Genomic DNA, 20,556 nt, shown 5'->3' with positions numbered 1-20,556 from the left:
ATGTTTGCCTGATCTGTAGAGGCGTTTCTTTTTATTTGACAAGCGTTTTCTGTGATTAGTATACCATGGTGCCAATTTATTTGAGGTTATGGAGGGAATTGGTACATATTTGTAAAGTAAGACTTTAGCCTTGTTTACAAATAAATTCCAGCTGCCTTGAATGCAACGACTGTCAAATTTTACCAGAAATGTGTCAACAAAATCTGACAGTTCGCTGTTTATTACATCAAAATTGGCGTGTTTGAAGTCACGGATGGTTTTAAGTTTATCTTTGTATTTAGGCCGCGACAGTTTGAGTTTGAAAGTTACGATGGAATGGTCACTCAAGCCTTGTAATACAGTTACATTGTAAGCAAGATCGGGATGAGTTGTGAATATTAAATCGAGGGCAGCAGAAAATGTTCTCGTAGGTTCTTTGACAAGTTGTAAAAAAGAGAAAACGCCACAGCAATCTAGGAACTCTTCTGCGAGTATGGATGAAAGATTCATGCTTGGTGAATCGCACTCTTTCGTTACATTAGGAATATTCAAGTCACCAAGCAGGAACAGAGGTAGCGAGCTAGTGCCAAATAAAAAAGCTAAATGCGGCGTCTCCTGTTGAAAGGTTGTCTTGCGAATAAATGAACAGCTACACATAAATGATTGCAGAAAAAAATGTAATTGCCTTACATTGTCGATTACAGAGTCAAAAGAAAGTAGTATGTCTATAACAAAAATACCAAGATAGGTAAGTGACTGCTGGAAGTAAGTTATATGTATTTCATTATGTACAGGGTCGTCCACATCTGAGGTGAACAACTCATTAGTATTCAAGACCTTATAAAGGCTAATGTTTTGTACATAATTCTGAAAATTAATATTGTGTTTAATTGACACCAAGATTGGGCATTATATAATGGGCATTTCCCTCGTAAAGTACAATAAACAGTCTAGTTTGACCGGCTTGAATACTAATGAGGTGTTTACCTTAGATGTGGTCGACCCTGTACAAGTTAGCCGAGAGCACAGAAGTTGAGTTCAAGTTTAATTGCGATAGGTCTGAAATTACCAACATTCTCGCAAATGAGTTCTGCGGAATCTTGCAAGGTGGCGGAAGGGTTATGAAAGGGATAATTGACAACCACCCGTTAGTAGCACAAACGCATTGGTCCCGGGTTCGATTTCTCTTCAACTAGGAGGCTTTCCGTTATGAAAAATCCGTATGGCTTTCCTTGTGGCTTCGTGCTCCAAGCGGATGGTTGTCCCTTTCATACTAACATTCTTGGAACATGTGTTCACTGTAGCTTGCACTTTTATGGGTAACAGAGATGAACTCAGACTGTAAACAACTTCTGAAAAGCATGAAAACAGTATAACCAAGGAAATAATATAGTGTCTACCTATATATATAAAAAATCTTATTCCACTATTGACGTGCATGTTGTAGTCACTTCTAGAAGCCGTCGGAACCACTCTCGTTGGGGCTGCTAGGACAGAAGTCAAGTGTGTAAAATTTGACAAACAGCTCTTTCCTGTCTTCATTGACTTTAGAATCACTTCTTGCACATCACAACTGTTGTTGTGTTTTGCGCATATATGCAGTAACGTACGAGTCCATTTCACATTGTGCCACAATTTTTCACACATCTTGTGACAAGTTCAAGCACTGAAAAAACATTCGCTATAAGGATCACAAGCAGCAGTTTGTTTCATACTCACTATCCCAGTGTTAGCCGTAAGCATTGCTCACGTACATTGATGTTCATTGCGGAGCTGATTTCACAATGCGATGTTCACCGGGGAAAAATTTAAAAGTGTTGTTTTCAAGTGCACATCTTATCTTATGTATAGCTTCTTCCCCATGAAATTTGAACTTTTAGACTTGTATATTATGCAGAGTATAGCTTGGAAAATACAGTAGTTAAACGGGCTCTGAGCAGTGTCGCAAATGTCTTGACATTTTCGCTATCTGAGATGATTTCTTCGCAGTGAGTCAGTAACCACGGTGTTCAAAGGTGTATGCTTGAAAATTCATCCCAAACCGTTAACGAAAGTGCTATCAACATTGTCAGATGTATGCTTTGATGTGTTAAAACTACTTCTTGCAAGTAGGTGTAGTTTGCTAAACATGGTTTTTGGGGGGCAGTTGAGAGAGACATAAGCAAGGATACAAAAATGTAAAAACAAAGCATCACAAAAAGCACCCTCATGTGTATGTGTTTTGTTTCATCATTCTCAACTGTACCCCAACACGACAATTTCTTTGTTTTCTTTGCTGCAACTTCAGCAACTTCAGATTCAGTCTTGTGAGCCCCTAAGCTCTGGTTCTTTGTTCCTCTTATCATGTTCAGATGCAGCATGGAGGCTTCCAGTGAGTGGAACACCATTCCGGCGTATGCAGCCCACCTCTCTCCACTCCACCCGAATCTGCCTGCACGTGATGTCCTCATCAAAGAGCTGCGGTCTCTTAGCTCGCCATTCACTTGCACTCGCATACGGCTGCCCCTGCACTGCAATATTGTAAGAAATAATCTCACTTTAATCTTGGAAAGCTTAGTGAACATGTGGTTAAAGAAGTGTGGAAATGATTGACAGAACAGTCTACATAACTTCAGTCGTTTCGATTGTCTGGGCCGAGGTGCTAACGTCTCTGAAAGTGACACTGTTTGTGATTATCTGGGCTGAGACACAGACATATTTGAAACAATAAAACTAAAGCAACATTGTTTGCAACAGCGTTGTGAATTTGGAGCTGCTTTCTCTTTAGCGCGCAACTCACACGCAGCTTGTGTGCAGTTTCCCAGACTGAAGCTTCTCTGTGATGCTGTGTGGAAAGTGGTATAGCACAACGTTATGTGCCTATATATTTTTCAGTGGACCTACGCATTTATCAGACGAGAGCACTCCCGAAATTATAACTCTTCAGGGTCACATTTTCGGTATAAGTTCAATTATTCAGAGCAATTTCTTTTATTAGAGAATTCTTCTGAGTGTTTGATATTAAAAAGGAGAAGTAAATAATGTTTAGCTAGCAATTTGCAACCAAAAAAAAACGCCAGGCCTGCGCTGAAACCGCAGCACAGTCACAGCGAAAGCTGGAAGAGCGGCGTTTCTAGAGCCCGTTGTAAGCTCTCTTGGGGCTACAATACAAGTACACTAGAAAGGTACCCACTACACCATAAATCACAATTTTTGTGAAGTAGGGAAGCACCTACTGAGACATTATTCGTCATTCTGCGGAGAAGCGAGGCACCAGCTACACGTCTGTAAGGCATTATGTGCACTTTGTTGACATGACGACTGATGACGATGAAGAATTATGGCTTAGCACTTTGTAATGGGTTGGAATCTTTAAACGGCCCAGCAGTTGTGTTTTTTGCATTGGGTGACGCCCGATCGCTATTTCCCTCTCCCGTCGTGCTGTATAACATACGTTGACGTGGGAGAGAGACCGGGGGGGGGGGGGGGCAAAGAACTTTACTGAGACCCCGAGAAAATGGGTCATGCGCTTATGGGCTTCCTTGGCAACCAATACAAGTGCACTTGCGAGGAACCCACTACGCTATAAATCATTGTAGTTTTTGAGAATTAAAGTAGCAGGCACTGTGCCATTTTTCGTCATTCTACGGAGAGCGTTGGTACCTGCTAAACCCATGTGAGGTATTTTGCGCACTTTGTTGATGCTGTGCCTGATGACGATGAAGAATTATGGCAGAGTCCTTTGTGGGGTTGGAAGCATTCAACAACCTACTCGTTGCGCAATTCGCATTGTGTGATGCCTGGTTACAGAATTCGCGTTGTGCGACGCTTGGTGCTTATTTTACTCTTCTACCACGCTATATTGCATATGCTAATGTGGTTCCTTCCCGACATGAAGACTGTATAGGACCTTTTTGCAAAGCAGTTTCAAGCACCGGCATGGCTCAGAGGTTGAATGCTGGGCTCCCACGCAGAGGGCCCAGGTTCGAACCTCGTTCCATCCTGGAATTTTTTTCTTATTTCGTTTTTTTTCTTATTTCGAGCGATACTGGTTACGGACACCGGCGGCGGACAACTACGGCGCCAAACACGGCCGGTGAAATGATCTCATAACAGCTTTCGCTGTAAAATGTGTAGTTTGCCCAGTATAGTGATGCATGTGCAGATGGCCGGGAGATAGCCGGAGACTAGATAGCAAAAATAAGACATAGCGCTACGAGAGCCCAAACAAAACTGACTCTTTATTTTCCCGCGTCCCCATCTTTCAGACCTCAGGCGTGACGCCACAACACACAAAGCAACAGAGCCGCGCGAGGGCACTGCATGTTAGTTATTACATTGTGACACTCCTCCCCTCTTAAGAAGAATAACTACGGGGAGTACCTAAGCACTGGTTTCCTCGACCTGTTGCTGCATCGCAACACTGGTGTGCAAGGCGCAGCCACGGAAGAGTCACTCCCCACACGAACACCACTGTTGCTTGCAGTAATGCCAGTGTTTATGGCACAGGCCCTCTCAGGCGAACTTGTAGACGGCTCGACAGCCTCTTGCTCCGGCATGTCCGGAACAGTTGATTCAAGGAGAGGAGGCTGTTCCCATTGTGGTATGGCCGCAGCACTAGCATGGTGAAGTGCATCCGTTTCAGGTGTACCCGGTGGCCCTGTCTGGGCAAGACGCAAGTGGTCACCGTGTTGGTGCCATATAGACCTATCGTTGAGAATGACGCGGGCCGACGGCGGGGTGACGTCGACAACACTGGCCCTCACCCATGGTGCTCCCTGTCGAAAGTTTCGCGCATACACGCTGTCTCCTGGTTGCAATAAAGGAGCTGGCCGGGATCCTCTGTCGGCATACAACTTCTGCTTAAGTTGCCTTACAAGTACCGACGTCTGCAGGCTTGGCCGCAAGACATCCAACGGTGTCTTGAAGGCTCTCCCTGTCAGGAGTTCGCACGGTGGCCGACCCGTTACTTCGTGAGGTGTAGTCCTGTAGTGGAATAAGAACCGGGACAGTTGTGTTTGGAAGTTGTGCGTCCCAGATTTCTTGAGTTTGTTTTTGACAGTCTGTTTTTGACACTCTGCGGCACCGTTGGACACAGGGTGATACGGCCGTACCAGCATGCGACGTATTCCATTTCGAGTCAAGAAGTCCAGGTACTGTGCACTGGTAAAAGCAGGACCATTGTCCGAAACTATGATGTCAGGGAGGCCTTGCTGGGCGAATGCCATTCTCAAGGCGGAAATGGTAGCGTCTGCTGATGTGGAAGACACAGGGAAGACTTCTATCCATTTCGAGAAGGCGTCCACTATAACCAAGAAGGTATGCCCTAGAAATGGTCCCCCGAAATCAATGTGAAGCCTAGACCAGGGTCGCTGTGGAAAAGGCCAGGGTGTCTGCTGCACTGGCTGGGCAGCTCTATGTTGAGCCTGGCACGTAGCGCAGCTCTTCACACTGTTTGCGATGTCATTGTCAATGCCTGGCCACCAGACATGGCTCCTGGCGATCACCTTGCTCTTCTCAATACCTGGGTGGCTGGCATGGAGCACACCAAGTACCTGGGCCAGCAATTTTTTCGGAATCACGACTCTTGATCCCCATAGTAGACAGCCTTCATGGAGACTGAGTTCCGCACTTCTGGCACTGAAGGGTTTCCACTCTGGTCCCGCTGGGAGGCTTTCTCCTTTCAACACAGATAGGACAACATGGCTCAATACCGGATCGTCTCTTGTGGCTCGTGCTACCACAGCTGGTGAGAGGAGTTGTGGATATGCCTCCTCCAGCATAAAGATCTCAGCAGGGCGAGGAAATGCAGTGCAATCGTTGGGCAGCGGCAGTCTACTAAGCACATCGGCATGCCCGAGCTCTTTGCCAGATTTGTAGACAAGTTTGTAATTGTACGCGGAGAGCTTCAGGGCCCATCTGACCACTCTTGGCGAAGCCTGCACAGGAACAGGCTTGTTTGCACCCAGAAGTCCAAGAAGTGGCTTGTGGTCAGTGTGTGCTTCAAACGGTATGCCCCACAAGTACTGGTGGAACCGATCCACGCCAAACACCAAGGCCAGTGCTTCCTTGTCAAGTTGACTATAGTTTTGCTCTGCTTTTGATAAACTTCTAGAAGCAAAAGCAATTGGACGTTCTCGGCCATCAGCATCTTTGTGCGCCAAAACTGCGCCTATACCATAAGGTGATGCATCACAGCTGAGACATACAGGCCTGTCTGGGCGGAAATGTACAAGAACTGGAGCTGAAGTCACCAGATGCTTGCAGGCAGTGAAAGCATCTTGCTGGTCCTTTCCCCACTGCCACTTCTTTCCATCACCAAGAAGCAAGTGCAATGGACGGAGAATTGCAGAAAGGTTGGGCAAGAAACGCCGATAGAAGTTGACGAGTCCCAAGAAGCTTTGAAGTTCCTTGACATCTTGGGGCACAGGAGCGTGCAGAATGGCAGACACCTTGTCCATGTTCGGAGAGATGCCTTCCTTACTGATAATGTGCCCGAGATACTCAACTTGGGGTATGAAGAAGTGGCACTTCTCGAGTTTCAACTTAAGGCCAGATTCTTGAAGTTTGCCTAGTACCGCACGGAGGTTGCCCTCACATCTTCGTCTTTCTCTGTCACTTTTGATCTGTCCTGTCTCCTCCTCACTTCTTTTGACTTCCATTTTTCTGGGCGGCAAGGGTTAACCTGGTGTAAATAACCAACCTTGGTTAGATATATTAGGTTATAGCAGCGATGCATGGCTGGCGTCTCCAAGCGTTATCCAACCTTGTAGCGTCCCCTTGTTGGGCTCGGTGGTGGGTGGCCACCATCGCTGCCGAAATTTTCACGTCTTATATGGCACATATTGTCCCTTCACCAACTGATCGCTCCCTCAAACGGTGGCGCACCGATGAAACGCTAACCATATCTCAGCAACAGAAACAATCATTTCCCAAATACCATGTTATACACAGTCAACATGAAACTAAGTCAGCACGAGGGATGTCGCTATTCCTCGTTGCGAAATGTCTCAGAGAAACAATTGGAACTGGTTACTAAGTCACAAGAATGGCAGCTGGCGATTTACTCCTAGAAGTACGAGATAAGCAGCAGTACGACAAACTGGCACACCTTGTTGCTTTCGGAAATTTCCCGATCTCTGTGAGCGCACACCGAAGTATGAACAGTGTCAAAGGTGTCGTGTCCGATGAGGACCTGATTGGCCTCAGCGATGAAGAACTACTAGACGGATGGAAAGACTCAAGTGTCACTCATGTCCAACGAATCAAGATAAGGCGCGACAACACCGAAATACTGACCAAGCATTTGATCCTTACTTTTGCCTGCAACACACTACTCGAAAACATTGAAACCGGCTACGTCAAACTCCCTGTAAGGCCTTTCATTCCAAACCCGCGGCGATGCTTTAAATGCCAAAGGTTTGGTCACGCGTCTCAGAGCTGCCGAGGACAGCTTACTTGTGGAAAATGCGGAACGACGGGTCATTCTGTTGATGACTGCGCTGGCGATGAGACTCGCTGCGCGAACTGTGAAGGTGATCACCCTGCGTACTCCAGGGCCTGCCCGGCCTGGAAGAAAGAGAAAGAAGTACTCTCGATAAAAGTGAAAGAAAACATAACGTTCCGCGAAGCACGACAGCGAGTTTCATCGTCATTTCCACCAAGAACATCCTTTGCCGAAATGGTGCGACGGGGGGCAGCACCACAACGGCCTATCGCGGTTGCCCGGACCACACGCAACGTGCCGAGGCAAACGCCACCCGCCCCCATGGTAGGAGCAGTGAAGGCTGCCCCGCCTACTCTGAATCTGACCACACCGGCGGCCACTACAAGCTCCGGCACCGTAGAGGCCAAGGAGAGCACACCGCCCTCCAGCTCGGTGGCGTCCAAGACTTCGTCACACCAGGCGAAGTCTCCACCTGCCAAGCCAGAGATCCCGGCGACTCCAGGGTCGTCGGGTCTCACGACCACGCCTCGCCAGGCGAGGTCGGACAAACAAGCCAGCAGCTCGCATACGCGGGCGTCCAGTGCCTCAAACGAGGCAATGGACACAACTCCGGTGCCCTTGGCACCGAAAGAGCGGCGTAGCTCCCTGGAGCGCGCTAAGAAAACCAAAAAGCCGATAATGGGGCCCGACGACGGCCCTGCAACTTGAGCTTTAACTTTCGACCTAAACAACACTCACTTCCTTTTTGTACACACAGCACTACCTAACATCCAATATGGAAGCACAAATTATACAATGGAACCTCAGAGGACTGCTTAGAAATCTCGACGATGTCCAAGAACTCTTACACAAACATACACCAAAGGTGCTGTGTGTACAAGAAACACACTTAAAATCCAAACATACCAACTTTCTACGCAGTTCTATTATTTTTCGGAAGGACCGAGATGACGCCGTGGCGTCATCCGGTGGTGTAGCTGTTGTAGTTAATCAAGGAGTAGCATGCACACATCTACCACTTCGAACGTCCCTTGAGGCAGTGGCTGTTCGAGCAGTTCTTGCGAACAAACTCGTCACCATTTGGTCTCTCTACATACCTCCCCACTACCACCTCCAAAAACATGAATTCCAGTCATTAATAGATCAACTTCCAGATCCTTATCTGGTACTTGGGGACTTCAATGCACATAGTGGTCTATGGGGTGACTCTCGCTGCGACGCGCGAGGACGTCTCATTGAACAGTTCCTTTTCTCTTCCGGCGCATGTCTCTTGAATAAAAAAGAGCCAACATACTATAGCCTCGCGAACAATACATACTCGTCCATAGACCTCAGCATCACATCTCCATCACTTCTGCCCCTACTAACATGGAAGGTCATTAATAATCCCTATGGAAGTGATCACTTTCCTATAGTTCTGACCACCCCAATAGCTAATGAATGTCCTCCACAGGTTCCCAAATGGCAAATTGACAAAGCCGATTGGGAACAGTTTCGTAAAATGGCTCTCTTAAGTTGGACCAACATGCGTGCTTTAAGCATCGATGAAGCTGTAGACTACTTTACAGCTTTTTTGATTGATGCTGCAATGAAGTGTATCCCACAAACAGCTGGACTGCCCAGCAAACGACGTGTGCCATGGTGGAACACTGAGTGTCGAAACGCGCGCAAAAAACAAAATAAAGCATGGAGGCTGCTTCGGGACTCGCCGACAGCCGAGAATCTGGACAGTTTTAAAAACATCAAGTCACAAGGCAGGAGAACTCGCCGACAGGCAAGAAGACAAAGTTGGCAGAAATTTTTATCGGGAATTAACTCATACACACAGGAGGCTAAAGTCTGGAACATGGTTAGTAGGGTAGCAGGCCGACAAGCACATTCACTTCCCCTAGTAAACACACAAGGTGACAGCTTGGAAGACCAGGCGAACTTCCTAGGTGCACACTTCGAACAGGTGTCGAGCTCGTCACACTACACGGAAGCTTTCCAACGATACAAAACAAGAATCGAAAAAGAGAAACTAGACCGTAAATCCGCAAAACACGAAGCATACAATGAACCTTTCTGCATAGCTGAGCTACAAGCATCGCTTAATTGCTGCAATAATTCCGCCCCAGGCTCCGACCGTGTTGTATATGAAATGCTGAAACACCTGCCATCTGAAACACAGAAAATCCTCCTGTCCCTTTATAATGTTGTTTGGTTTTCCGGTGAGATCCCCTCGCCCTGGAAAGAAGCCATTATTATTCCTATTCTAAAACAGGGCAAGGACCCATCCTCCGTTGCGAGCTACAGGCCCATTGCACTAACAAGCTGTCTGTGTAAAGTGTTTGAAAAGATGATAAACTGCCGACTTATACATTTCCTCGAAGCAAACAAATCACTTGACCCATACCAGTGCGGTTTTCGAGAGGGTAGATCTACCTCTGACCACCTTATCCGTATCGAGGCACAAATTCGCGACGCTTTTGTTCACAAGCAATTCTTCCTTTCGGTGTTCCTCGATATGGAAAAGGCCTACGACACCACATGGCGCTTTGGAATATTAAGAGACCTATCCCACTTAGGTGTCCGAGGAAAGATGTTGACCATAATCGAAAGCTATTTGTCCAATCGCACCTTCCGTGTTCGAGTGGGTAATGTCTTGTCCCGAATATTTGTCCAGGAAACTGGCGTGCCGCAAGGTGGTGTCCTGAGTTGCACACTTTTTATTATAAAAATGAATTCCCTACGTCTATGTATTCCACGGAATATGTTTTATTGCACATATGTCGACGACGTGCAGATCGGTTATAAATCTTGCAACCTTTCAATGTGCGAGCGGCAGGTGCAACTTGGTTTAAACAAGGTAATCAAATGGGCAGACAAGACGGGTTCAGCCTTAACCCGCAAAAAAGTACTTGTGTATTATTCTCAAGAAAGAGAGGCCTCCATCCCGATCCGGACATTGATCTGCATGGTCAGCGGCTGCCTGTGGAAACGGAGCATAAATTCCTCGGCGTAATTCTAGACACGAAACTAAGCTTCATATCACACATAAAGTATATAAAGAACAAGTGCTTAAAAACCATGAATATTCTAAAGGTGTTGTCACGCACTACGTGGGGTAGTGACACGAAGTGTCTGATGAATCTTTATAAAAGCCTCATACGCACGCGCCTGGATTATGGGGCGATAATATATCAGTCTGCGACACCAAGCGCGTTGAAGATGCTTGACCCTGTCCACCACTCGGGCATTCGTCTTTCTACGGGTGCTTTTCGCACCAGCCTCGTGGAAAGCCTCAACGTCGAATCGAACGAGTGGTCGCTCCACCTGCAGCGATCCTACATGTCGTTTCTATACTATCTCAAAGTGAACGCAGACAAAGAACACCCCTCACACAGCACAATAAATGATTTATCTAGTTCGGCCCTTTTCGACCACCGTCCTTCGGTGCGACAGCCCTACTCACTCCGTGTGAGGGGCTTGGCTGAGGAAACGGGTGTGCCACTTTTCGAACACTGTCTATTGGCTCCCGCTGCACAACTACCGCCGTGGCGGTGGCAGCTTATAGACTGCGACCTTTCTTTCATGGAAGTAACGAAACACGCGCCTATTGCACATATCCGTACATACTTCCTTGAACTACAACACAAATACACTTGTGCAGAATTCTTTACGGACGCCTCAAAGTCCAATACTTCTGTGTCTTACGCAGCCGTTGGGCCATCCTTTACAGATTCCGGTATTCTACACCCTGAATCAAGTATCTTCACGGCAGAAGCTTACGCGATACTTGCAGCCGTTAAACACATTCAACAATTAAAACTACAAAAGGCAGTGATTTACACAGATTCTCTAAGCGTGGTAAAAGCTTTAAAAAGTCTGAAAAGACACAAAAACCCCGTCTTTGTCTCGCTGTATTCTCTTTTAAGCACGATCTACGCACTCAAACAACATGTCGGAGTCTGCTGGGTGCCAGGGCACCGCGAGATTCAAGGCAACGTGTTGGCGGACCAGCTAGCAGCATCCGCCCACGAAAACAGTCACAATACATCCTTAGCTATTCCCCCACTAGACCTAAAACACGTCCTGAAAAGAAAGCTCAGAGTCTTTTGGCAAACCACATGGGATATGCATACACGAAATAAGCTACACGTTGTCAAACCGCATCTGGGTAATTGGCCGCCAGTATCAAAATCACGCCACACAGAAGTTACACTCTGCAGACTTAGGATTGGTCACACATACAGTACACACACACACCTTCTGTCCGGTGGCGCGCCACCTTTGTGTGATAGATGTGGTCAGCCACTCACGGTCCTTCACGTCCTCATCCAGTGCAAGGAACTCGATGCTATCAGAAAAAAGCACTTTTCATTACCCTACCGACAGCAATTTCCACTTCACCCTTCAATGTTCATCGGTAGGGACCCGCTTTTTACATATCAGTCACTGTCTGCTTTTTTAAACGATATACCCAGTTTTCATGTCATATATCAAGGTGATCCATAGCACGGCCTCTAAACAGAGGTCGCTGCTGCGGTGAATACTTTAAAGACAGCACTTGCCTCGCGGCCCTTGGTCTCAAGGGCACTGACTAGGCAATGGTGCTGATGTCATATCTTCATAGTTTTATTCTTGCGACCACTTGTCATTCATTCCACTACACATATTTCACGTCACTCTCATGATTTTAATGTATATATATATATATATATGTTTTACCCGCCTTTAGCGCGAGGAATTTTAAGGCCCCTATACAGCTACTTACCGCAACCATTGTTCATATCCTTTGTCTCATGAACTGGCGCTCTTTGGCCATCAATTGGCCCTTGCGCCATTAAACACCACACATCATCATCATCGCACGGAGGTTGCGACAGTGCTCGGCATCATTTGCACCAGTTATGAGAATGTCGTCAAAATAGACCACTACATGTGGCAGACCCCTGAGCAAGTTCTCCATCTCGCATTGAAAAATGGCTGGAGCAGATGAGACCCCAAAAGGTAAGCGGGTGTATTGAAACAACCCCATGTGCGTCGAAATCGTGACGTACTCTCTAGAGGCCTCATCCAGGACGACTTGCTGGTATGCGTCACGCAAGTCCAACTTTGTAAATTTCTCACCTCCAGCCAGCACAGTCCACAAGTCCTCAATCCTTGGAATAGGGTAGCGTTCCACCTTCGCGACTGGGTTAATGGTGACACCAAAGTCCCCACAGATTCTGATGCGCCCATCCCTTTTTGTCACGGGAACAATTGGGGCAGCCCACCTAGCTGTCTTCACCGGAACAATGATGGAATCTCTTATTAATCGCTGAATTTCTTGTGTGACTCCATCTGTCAAAGCATACGGCAGTGGGCGTGGCTTGAAGAACCGTGGTGGAGCATCTGAAGGTACATGTAGTGAAGCTGTCGCACCCTTGAACGTACCCAAACCTTCTTCAAACACTTCAGTGTGATCTTGCACTACGTGTTTCACATCAGCAAGTGCATGAATGTTCACTTCAACGTCGGAGACGCCGATGCCCAATTCTTGCATCCAGTTGCGTCCGAGCAGAGTGGGTGATTCGTTTCCGGCCAGAAAAATCGGTAGGTGAGCCTCCTTGCCATGAAACTTTACATGGACATCAGCTTTGCCTTGTACCTTCTTTAAATCCTCGGAATAGCTTCGCAGAAATACTTGAGACGGCTGCACCGGAATTGAAGGTAGAAGCTGTAGCAAACGCGACTTGGCAATGACTGAGACGCTCGCCCCCGTGTCCACTTCCATGCGGAGTGGCTTGCCGCAAACTTCAACACTGACGGTGAAAGGTGGAGGCGCCTTGGTGTAGTCAACTAACCACATGTCGAAAACTTAGGCGGGCGAAGCTGTAGTGGAGGCTTCATCCTGGACAGTATTTACGCGATGACGGTTGCTCGCCGACAGTGAACTTCGGCCTGCGAACGAACGCGGCCTGGGAGACCCGTCACTCTGTGATTGCTCGTCTTTTCGTTTCGTATTGCAAACTTTCGCCAAGTGGCCGCGTTTGTGGCAGTAACTGCAGACGGTCTTCACATGCCGGCAAGCGGACGCCAGGTGTGCATCCCCGCAGCGATAACAGGACACGCCCACTGGCGCTGCCGAGACGCGGAGGGTGGAAAAGAAGGTGCTAGCGTGAGCTTGTGCTATCTCCCCTGCATCCTTCTTTGCTGCTTCCATTGCTTGGGCGGTCTGCACTGCGTCTTCGAAAGTCAGGTCCGCTTTTTCCAGCAATCTTGTTTGGACGTCTGCGTTGTTCATGCCACACACGACGCGGTCGCGGAGCATGTTTTTAAGCTCTTTACCGAAGTTGCAGTGCTCAGAAAGGCTCGTCAGCGCTGCAATGAAGTTGCTGACGGACTCTCCTTCAGCGCGAACGCACGAGTTGAAACGGAACCGCTGCACAACAGCAGAAGGCTTCGGGCAGTAGTGGTTTCCTAGCACCAACAGAATCTCGTCCAACGTCTTGTCACTTGGCTGGTCAGGCTTGACCAAATTGCGAAGCAATGCATACGTTTTCTGCCCGCAGCAGCTGATGAAGACGGCTGTTCGCTTGTCTTCAGCGATGTCATTCGCCGTGAAGAATGCCTTCAGCCGGTCCACGTAGCAGGGCCAGCCATCGCCTCCTCCCTTGAAAGGCTCAAGATTGCCGAAATTTGGCATTTGGAAGGATGGTGCAGCGGCAGGAACTCACGAGAACATTCTTTTTTATTTTCGTCGCCAGTTGATGCATGTGCAGATGGCCGGGAGATAGCCGGAGACTAGATAGCAAAAATAAGACATAGCGCTACGAGAGCCCAAACAAAACTGACTCTTTATTTTCCCGCGTCGCCATCTTTCAGACCTCAGGCATGACGCCACAACACACAAAGCAACAGAGCCGCGCGAGGGCACTGCATGTTAGCCATTACATTGTGACATATAGCTAGTGCTGTATTACTATGAGGGTTGCAACGTGGGCTTGTTGGTTACTCATATGAAAGGCTTTTGGTCTAGCACGATAGGAAACACGGACACGAGAAGGCACTAGGAACACCACACAAGCGCTGCACACAAGCGCTGTGTGGTGCTCCTTGTGCCTTCTTGTGTCCGTCTTTCCTATCGCGCTACACCAAAAGCCTTTCATAGGTGTTTTACTTAATGAGTGGGTAAACCAGCATACTTGTTCGTGTACACACGCATATACATACATAGGTATATGACATTATAAATGCAGCACATGTGTACAGACAAAATGAAATATTTTGATGCCTTGTCTGGGTCTCCAGCCAGAATGTTGAATGTTTCTTTCTGCTTCTGTGTGTATGCCTCGACTTCTTATTACTTATTAATTACTAGACTCCAGGAAACTTCACTCATTTACATAGGCGCCCCTCTCCCTATTAAGTCAATGTATGGGGTAGACTTAGACCCCCCCCCTCTTTAGATGACTAGGTTGGTGGCCGCTCTGCACACACACACACACACACACACACACACACACACACACACACACACACACACACACACACACACACACACACACACACACACACACACACGCGCGCACGCACGCACCCACACGCACACGCACGCATGCACGCACGCACACACGCACACACACAAACACACACACACACACACACACAGAGAGACAGACAGAGAGAGAGAGAGTTGAGAGAGTGGGTGGATGTCTTCAGTTGCCGCAAGAGCATACGTGTCAGAGGTGGCAATTCAAGCAGATTTCATTTGTTACGTCAGATGTCTCAGTCAGAGCCTGACCTTTTCCAAGACTAGAATAATTAAGACAAGAACAAAGTTTTTCTCAGTGGTCGTTCAAACAAGTAAGGAGGAAAGTGGAGTGGAGGAAAGCGGGTGCCGGGGGGCCATTGTTGATGTGGTGAAAGGAGAGCTGATGAGTTTGATGACAAGTGCTTAAGTCCATGCTTGGTGTTGAGAAGAGTTTTTTACGAAGCGTGGGAGGGGACCCAGAGAACAAAACTGTGGCCGCCAGGCCATTGTTGTGCTCCAATGCAGGGACTTATACTTCGGCAGCCAATCCTATGCGCTTGTGCATTGATCCCCTCTGTCCTCCAAACAGAGGACGAATGCACTGAACGGCACAGAAACTTTTAGCCAAAGGGGGAGATAGAAAAGAAAGCTAAAACAGAAAGAAAGCTCTCAGAGTCTGTGAGAAATCTCTGTAACTCTGCTTATATGTTAGATATGAAAAATCTTTTGCCAGGAGATTCATGAGGCAATAGGCTGCTATAGTGAGGTCATTCATTGCTTACATGAAAAGCTATTGCTGTGCACCTCATGCTCACAGCGTCACACACGCCCTGCTGTGATAAGTGTGTCTCTATGCAGTTGTTATTCTTTTGCTTGCAGTCTTGTTTCTTCTGGCGACCACTTGTTTAGGACAGGGGTGAGACAGCTGCGCATATTGCGCATTTTTTATACGATTCCGTTTTCCTGTGCCAAGCTGCTCTTTAAGCTTAAAAATCAGAAAAATTGCGCTGAGCTGCTCCAAAAAAGCCTCAAAAGCAAGAATTTGGTGCTTGACTGCTGACCCGAAGGACGCGGGATCGAATCCCGGCCGCGGCGGCCGCATTTTTGATGGAGGTGAAAATGCTTGAGGCTCCCCCTCTTCTCCTTCCCTCTTGCTTTCGGTTGTCTTCATGCTCAAGAAAAAGGGGTTTCGCGGCACTCTGGAAAAGCCATTGGGGTTCCCTAAGGCCAGAAAGCTTGAGAACCCCTGCTCTAGCGGTTTGGCATGAGAAGGCGGCAGCAGACTGCTATGTGAAGCTCGTTTGTGTCGTCTTCCAATAAAAGCGTGCAGTACGCTTACAATGGCACTACTCTTGCAGTAACATACGCGCATTTGAGGAGTTCGTGCGGTGTGGTTTTTTGCCACCCGCGCCGCACCCTTAAAGGTGATGCAGCGCACTTTGGTTGTCGTCCTTTAAAGGCGTGCAGGACACTTGACGCTACGCCAACCGTGTGGCCGAGCAGATAGCTGAAGGAGCTTATAGTGATGTGCTCCTGACAAAGATTAACACCATGGTCCCTCAATATGGTAACACTGACCTACAGGAAGCTCCTGGGAAGCTTGAAAAGCTAAATAAGCAGACAAGGCAGACACACGAAAATCCAAAGCAATAATCTGCTAAATAATATCACCGATGTTAAGCAAAGACCTACTGCTATGTAAGTACAATTCGTGTGCAATCACAATTTTTTTATATTTTTGATAAGTGTGATGCTTTCTTGTTTTTTTTTTCTTCAAATGTTTGAGGTGAATCTATATTTTCCAGGACTTTTTTACAATTATTTCATATGTCGTTTGTTACACGAGCTAGATATAGGTCGCGTGGTATGTAAAAAGGTAGCGTAGTTCATACCTGGCGATAATCTGTTAAAAAAACTTTCTTCAAAGGCTGTTTCAGTTTATATGTGTTCTAAGCCAATTAAAATATGTAGTTGTCCCTCCAAGTTGCTACAAATTTGTTTTTAAAAACGAAAGTGTTTTATGCCGAGGTCCACCAAGTACTTCCGTTACCGGATATGATGTTCATAAAATGGACGACAACGGGTCAGAAAGAAAAAAACCAAGAAAAAGATCCGCCGCTGGGAATCGAACCCATGACGTTGCGGGCGCGACGGTGAGAGCCCGATGCTAAACCAGCTACGCTACCTTGCAGATGCTGGACACCGCACGAACGCGCCTTTATCTGTCACACATTCTCTCTCGCACGGCGCTCTCCGCTGGCGGTGTAGGTAGGTGGGGAGGAGCGGGGCGGTGCCGCCGTCTGTGAGAGCTGAAAAGAAGTAATGCTTCACGATCGACACTTACTAGCGCTTACTCCAAGATTGCGTGCGATATCGGAGATCGTGGTTAAAGCGTCTCGATACCAACGAGGGACACTGCATGGCCGCGCTGGCGTCGCCGAGGCAGCCTAGACGCTGTTACGCTCTTTGCCTTTCGCTTCGTGTGGGCGTGCGTCGGCTCATTGGAGTAGTGCAGATCCCACATGCACCAACGGGATTTCTCCGCCGCCGACTACTTCGACTGCGAAAGCACCGACTAACAAAACTGCTGCAATACGCGTTGCAGAAAGGACACGATTTCGACACGGGACACGGTGGAGCGAGACAGAGGCCAGCGGGACGCACGCGTTTGCGGCTCAAGCTAAAACCTCTACAAACTAGGCGTCAGCATGGGTGCATCCACGCCAGTCGGTGCTATAGCTGCTAAACACGAATAGACATTTTACAAGCTATCACATATGACTACACGATAAGCACTACTTCTGTGTAGACACGTTTCACTTTCATGTTATACCGATTCCTATGACGGAGGGATCAGCCATGTTTTTTCAAGCTCCTAGGATGACATATTAAATGTCGCTAACTGCTCCAAATCAAGGTTCCTCTGCTCCATAACAGAAATTCTGCAGCTCCAAGAACTGCTCCCAGTTTAGTCACCGCCGTCTCACCCCTGTTAGGAGAGTGACCCTTGCAGTGCTGCTGTGTCGCCGTACCTTCTAAGTGGCATCAAGAAAGTCCAAGACTTTCTTCATTCTGGAAAAGCTAGGCATTCACGAGGCAGTTTACAAGCAGCACATGCAGAAAAAAACTTGACATTGCAAAGGATTCAAAGTGCCACCCTTGACACTGAACACCATAGTTTCAAAGATGGTCAGAGTTGAAGTTAAAGGATCCCTCACAGCGAAATTTTTGTTTGTGACTTTTTTTACTGTAATTTGTAGCCTCGTGTCTGCTAATACCGAAACTGAATCGTAAATGCTCGAATGTATTGTATAATTAATGCTAGCATCATTAATTCTTACCGATTTTAGTGTCACTTCAAAACGCCCTTCTAAAATTGTAAGAAACTAGTGCCCCCACAGCGGGGGAGTGCCTGAGACCTCGTGCGCTCAAGCTTCGATGATGCTGAACATGCAGTTTTCAAATCGGCGGACCCGCACGCAATGAAGAATGAAAAGATGTGGGTGCTTTCAGTGTGTCCCCCTCAGGAAAAAGAAAAGCGTTCCTGGCGTAAGCAGCCAAAACCACCTTGAGAGCAGCCCGAAAACAGAGCGAGAGGGACGAGCAACAATGCCCTCGTTGGGTGCCAGTCGTGGCTTCGTGTGCGCCCCGTGAATGTTCTGTGACGTCGACAATACTCACTTTTTTTGTGGAACGTCATAAGGGGCCTCTGTCTACGTCATACGAGTGGTGATGTCGCGAGGTGCTGTAAACTCAGATGAGCACTCACACTTACTTTAAAGCCAAATTAAAATATCTTAAAGGCAACATTTATTAGTTATATTCATTCCGAAGTGCCAACGCATGCAGGACTATCAAAGAACACAAGCATCTTGAGTTTCCAAATTTGGTGTCAGGGGTCCTTTAAGGATGAGCTTTCCAGTGGAAAAGCTGAGCAGGTGAATGATGCCAAGTACATAGACCTTGGTGAGGCTAGGCTTACACGGTGCAAGCGAGCATGTGCTGCTGGTTTAGACTTCTGTGGAAGAATTTGGGGAGACAAGAGGGCTGCTATTTCATAGCTGTGCCCTCTTCTTAATGGATTCTGCGCTTTTCTTATCACCCACTGCTTAATGGCAACTGATTACATTGGCAGTGCAGCACTGCAGGTGGACCGTCCTGCAGATCAGTGATGCCTCGTGAGATTACTAGTACTATGTGTAGTGTGTGTAGGAAGGACACGGTCTGCCCTTATTGCAGCACACAGCCAGGAGAGCTGGTTGATAGTCTCCTTTCAAGCTATTCCCATTATGACATTTGCAGTCGTAAATTTGTTGTCCTAAATAAAGGCCCAACCCCTCTGATGCATTCCCCTCCTCAACCCCATAATCAAGTGACACTGAAGTAGTGCAATGCCTTATATAGTTTACAAATAACACTTGCTTTTATGGACCAGCTTCTGTTTTGGCATGCACAGGCACAGATGCATATATGACGTCACAAAGCATCGATTCACTCTGTCCCTTGATCATTGTAGCTGCCACATGTGAGCACAGCCAGAGAAATCTATGGAGCATTCCTGCATATTTTCTAATGAGCAACATCATTTTAGATAACTGTGCAATGTCAGAAAATGTCTTCTCTGTCATGGCATCAGAATATCTCGGGGACACTGACCACAGCACTTTGGAACCATGTTTAACATCAAATTACATGACTATATGTTTCCAAATCCTCAAACTTGCTGAAGGTGGTCAGTTTTCGTGCAAGAAGCATGTAGCCAAGAATGCTGCGTTGTCCAGCTCCATATGTGTCTGTCTCCCCCCCCCCCCCCCCCAAAAAAAAAAGAAAAAGAGAAGAAGACGTCACAGCTTAAGCATGAAGCAATGAATGCGATAGCAACAAATTTGAATGTTACATACAACGCTTGGGTCGAAACCTCATAGTGACAGCAACAGCGGAAATCAGCCTGGATTGTTTATATAATTGCTGCTGCAATAAAAACAACAAGAATTACGTTATGTGATGGTAGCCTAGTCCATATTGTTCCCACTACAGTGGAGCGTCTACCAGTAATACATTGGTTAATCATAACTAGTTCATAGTAGTTACTTTATATTTACTGTCGTAGTTATCGAGGGGTAAAAGATGCAGTTATAGGCATATTTAAGGGATCTCTAACTGCAATGTGTTCAGCACCGTACTAATTGCATGCTAATTTTAACTGACTGATAAAGAAAGCCCTCAAAATTAAAAAAAAATACCAAGTTAGTAGTTTTTCTTTCTTTCCTTGCATAATTTTTAGTTCTGCTACCTTGCAACAAGCCTGTTTGAGGGCACTACTCTGTGGTCGGCATCATACTCTATAGTATAATTTTTCGTTTTGCAGGCTTTATCAACCAGTAAAGGCTTCTGTTAGTATGCTGCTCTAAGTCCCACAGTTACATGTCTCTTAAAAATGCCCACAAATGTCTCATTGACCCTTTGTGATAAGGACAGTACTTGTAAAGTTGGATAATTATAATGAACTAATTACAGGTCATTGACCAAAATATTACTGGCAGGTGCTATATATTGTACTGAGAACAATATGCACAAGGTTGTGATTGCAAATAGATACCAGGCTTTCTTTTCTGAATTTAATGCCCCTACCTGTGTCTGTACATGATAGATG

General features: G+C 46.9%; 1 protein-coding gene across 3 annotated transcripts in view; it reads left to right on the top strand.

Annotated features, from left to right (window-relative positions):
* The window catches only part of LOC119384009 (uncharacterized), a 51,239-nt gene that overhangs the window by 10,482 nt on the left and 20,201 nt on the right, over positions 1–20,556 (top strand). For all 3 annotated transcript variants that reach the window (XM_037652290.2, XM_037652291.2, XM_037652292.2), the window contains exon 2: positions 2,331–2,499. The gene's annotated coding sequence lies outside the window, so the exon portion shown is untranslated. The remainder of the gene's footprint in view (positions 1–2,330; positions 2,500–20,556) is intronic.

The sequence above is a fragment of the Rhipicephalus sanguineus genome, chromosome 2, assembly GCF_013339695.2.
Source record: "Rhipicephalus sanguineus isolate Rsan-2018 chromosome 2, BIME_Rsan_1.4, whole genome shotgun sequence".
In the NCBI taxonomy this organism is placed as follows: Eukaryota; Metazoa; Arthropoda; class Arachnida; order Ixodida; family Ixodidae; genus Rhipicephalus; species Rhipicephalus sanguineus.
Note: the sequence above shows the minus strand (reverse complement) of the source record. Positions and strands in the feature narration are given on the sequence as shown.